The sequence below is a fragment of the Octopus sinensis genome, linkage group LG2 (assembly GCF_006345805.1).
Source record: "Octopus sinensis linkage group LG2, ASM634580v1, whole genome shotgun sequence".
In the NCBI taxonomy this organism is placed as follows: Eukaryota; Metazoa; Mollusca; class Cephalopoda; order Octopoda; family Octopodidae; genus Octopus; species Octopus sinensis.
Window position 1 is genome coordinate 135,560,980 of NC_042998.1, and position 3,994 is coordinate 135,564,973.

The 3,994-nt window shown below is 35.9% G+C and overlaps 1 long non-coding RNA gene across 1 annotated transcript; it reads left to right on the plus strand.

Moving 5' to 3' along the window:
* The first annotated feature begins 677 nt into the window (after positions 1-677).
* On the plus strand, positions 678-2,635 carry LOC118761521. Its single transcript, XR_004997442.1, has 2 exons — positions 678-825; positions 2,115-2,635. It is a non-coding gene; the product is annotated as an uncharacterized LOC118761521 (long non-coding RNA).
* Positions 2,636-3,994: the final 1,359 nt, after the last annotated feature.

Below are 3,994 nucleotides of genomic sequence, written 5' to 3' on the forward strand. Positions count from 1 at the left end.
GGCAACTTGGTGTTGTCAGCTACCAGCCCAGGCTCAGTTTCTTGTCAGGCTGAGGAAAGCAAACTGTCAAAATATTCCAGCACATTTCCCTTACCATCCTCCGGGTAACGCCTTTTCCATTTTGTCTGCTGGTGCCATGAGAAATGTTTCTATATTGTGAGTGACAAAGTTCTCCTCTAATGCTATTATTTACACATAATCGCTTATGTATATCCCTTTCTTTTCTTCATTTTTCCCAAATATTCTAAATTTCAATAGATTAAATTAATTTCAGAAAATGAATTTAGATACTAAGGAGGAAATCTTTTCATTGTTAGTTATCAAGCTGACAGCTATGGCCGTATGTCGGTTTTATTGTGTATCTCTAGGAAGCATAATCAAGCTCGAGCATACATGATCCGTCGACAATTTTTTTTTTTTAATATCGAAAGAACTCTAAATCTTTTGGCCAGTAATAAATGGTCAATAAGAAAAAAATATGATCTAAGGGAAATAACTTAAGTAAACGAAAAAGGTTCGAGTGCAATGAGTTCTCACGTTTCTTCGAAAAAAGAAATGTTATGTATATCGGCATTATCTATTGAAAGAAAATACAATCAAATACCTAAATTTACATAAATACACGCTCGTTTTCGAGCTTAAATATAGACTAAGTTATAACGTAGCTCAAAACTAAACAAGAACTTAAATTTTGACGACACCGTATCAAAACAAAACTAACTCCATTTTCGGAAGAGCTCCACGAACTATCACCTTGAAAAATTAGAAAGAAATCAACATGGCCAGGCGGCCCCTGTCTCGGTTCACGAAAATCAATATCGGATGGTAAGTCTGTTTTCTAAGCTTCCCTTTCTCTCTGATATGTATCTACACATTGCACATTGCCTTGCATACTTTGGCGATCTTCCATTTTATCTCTTATATTATTATTATTGTTATATAAGGCGGCGAGCTGGCAGAATCGTTAGCAAGCTAGGCAAATGCTTAGCGGCATTTCGTTCATCTTTTACGTACTGAATTCAAATTCCGCTGAGGTAGACTTTGCCTTTCATCCTTTCGGTGCTGATAAATTAAGTACCCGTGAATTACTGGGGTCGATGTAATCGACTGGTCCCCTCCCCCACAAAATTTCAGCCCTTGTGCCTTTAGTAGAAAGGATTATCATTATTATTATTATTATTATTATTAATATGGCGGCGAGCTGGCAAAATCGTTAGCACGCCGGGCGAAATGCTTAGCGATATTTCGTCTGCCGTTACGTTCTGAGTTCAAATTCCTCTGGGGTCGATAAAGTTAGGGACGGACTTCTTTCAGTTTCTGTCTACCAAATCCACTCACAAGGCTTTGGTCCGTTGAGGCTATAGTAGAAGACACTTTGCCCAAGGTGTCCTGCATTGAGACTGAACCTGGAACCATGTGGCTGGGAAGCAAGCTTCTTACCACACAGCCACTTTACAAAGCTCCCTCCCGATCTTATTATTTTGCATGCATTTTTAGTCCAATATTTCCTTGTTTCATTTTTGTTAATTTTATGAAGATTGACTTATCTAACATTTAATTCCCTGCCACACCTTGATAATAAATTAATTTTCAGATATAGCTATAACTAGATAAACATTGCATAGTATATGTCTGTGGTTGTTGTTTTGCTACTGTTCAGTCCTGGTTGATCAGACGTTCCAGTCTTGACCATCTCTTCTGTGTAAAGGTATTCTGTTGACTTGCCACCCTTGTTTAGATCCAATTTATTCCTAATGGAGCAGATCTCTGATCCAGCTATGGCTACTCTGTGTATTTGAACAATACAGAAGAGATCGGCCAATGTAGCCTTATTTAAGACAGTAGAGTGTGACTTGATGAACATACAGCAGCTTTTTCTAGCAGATCGAACGACTGTGTAGAGGTTCCCTCATTGCTTTGTGTAGCTGACTTAAGTTACAGTTAAAGGTATCAGAGCAATCAAGCTGATTTGATTTTTGACACTCCGCATGATTATAAAATATTCTATAATGCATCCAGTCATCCCTTAATAAGTATGCCTACTAATAATGGAACATTTTCATTTTTGCAATTATTTTCAAATTATATTTAAAATTGATTTTCTCTCTTTTCAGGGGTATTCTCGTTGTGGTTGGCATAACAAGTTTTGCTGTTGCCAGGACATTGGTTCAAAACCAGCGCTATGAAGTGATGAAGAGCAAACAGAGAGTTCGAGATGCCTGTAAACAAGATGTTTTGGAGGCAGCGGCTAAAACATTATCCTAGCATTTGCACAATATACACCAAGTGCATCTAGTTTTCATGATTTGCTGGAGAACTATTTAGAATGAAGCCAGTATCAGCTTCTCTCTTTCTGGAGGAAATGGCTTATTCAAGAAAGGTTTCTAACAATCATTTTAATAGTGAGAAAAGTGCTAATGGCCAAATCTCTGAACTGACATTCAATTTCCAATTGCTGTAATTTTATTTCTTACAGCCTCGCAGAGCAAACGTATATGCATCATAAAACACCATTTTGATGTCAATCAATGTATGTATGCATATACATATGTATGTGTATGAAAACTCTTACCCTTCATATGCACTAACATGGAATGTAAAATGAAAACATGGGTGTTTAAAGAAATGAAAATGTTCTACATTTTCATTTCTTTAAACACCCATGTTAAATTGATTTAATACAAGTTTTTTCGCAGATGTGTTATTGTGATAATGATTAAATTATTTCTGGCTTTCAAGCTCATCTTTTCATACAGTTATGTTTAACTCTTTCAGTACCCACTCACCTACCTAAAACTGCTTATATTAAAACATTCATATCTTAAATTCTCAATCCAGTTTTCATTATTACATGAGTAAAATACAAAATTATTTTAGTAGTTAAACATTTGTTGTTTGTTGTATTTTTAGAACAGAACTTAAAGATAAATAATTTGTGATTTCTAAATAAGCTTGTATTTCATGTGGAGGCATGGATCTTTATATATAGAGCAAAGCTTTTTGTCAGAAAGATTATGAATACCCTGAGAATATATACATTTGAAGAAAAAGGATTACCTCAGGCCTTAAGATTCTTCTCTCCCCCATGACATATAAACTTATCCAAAATCACAAACTTCATTCAATGATTTTGCTAGCATAGACAACCATTATGTTCCTCAAACACTCTTTTTTTATTCACTAAATAAAAACGTTACAATTATTTTGCTAAAACCACCCACTGAGCATGTTGCAGTCCACTGGTACACTTGCATGGGAAAACATGTTAAATGATGATAGATATATACTATGTATATATATATCATGATCACACACCCACACACCCTTAGACTATTGATCTTAGAATAATTTTTGCAGTGCAGGAACTAATGTTGAAGTCAGTGGTTTGTGTGTGTGTGCATGCATGCCTCTATAGAGCTATGTGGTGAGTTGTCCTGCATCTTAACCTCATAACTATTCTGCAAGCTAATGAAGCACTAGTTATATAATGCTCCTACTCCTAATGACAGCTGTTTCTGCTTTAGACCAAGATATCTTGTTATGAGCACAACATTTGGCTCTGAGAAGGAGATATCAACACTTAAATGAATTTTTGGTGAAGAGCCAGGCAGATTATCTACTCAGCTTCTATTGTTTTGATATATAACAACAATTGGTATTAGTGAACCAATTTACACACATGATACAGTTAAACACCAAATGCTCCACTATTCATACTCAGTCTTTGCAGTGTACATCAATGGTGTATTTGCCCCATAGACTTCAGCAGATGGGATAATAGAAGTAAGGATGTTTTTGCTTCTAATAGCATCAGTAATGTAAACAAGATGGATATAAAATAGGCACAAGATGGCTTTACAGGTGCTGGCAAAGCTGTAAGTTCACTTCTCCATGTAGTTTGGGGTTCATTCCCGCTGCATGGCAAAGTGTCTTATGCTATAGCCTTGGGCCAACCAAAGCCTCTTTTTTTATTTTTTTTTTATTGTTTCGGATC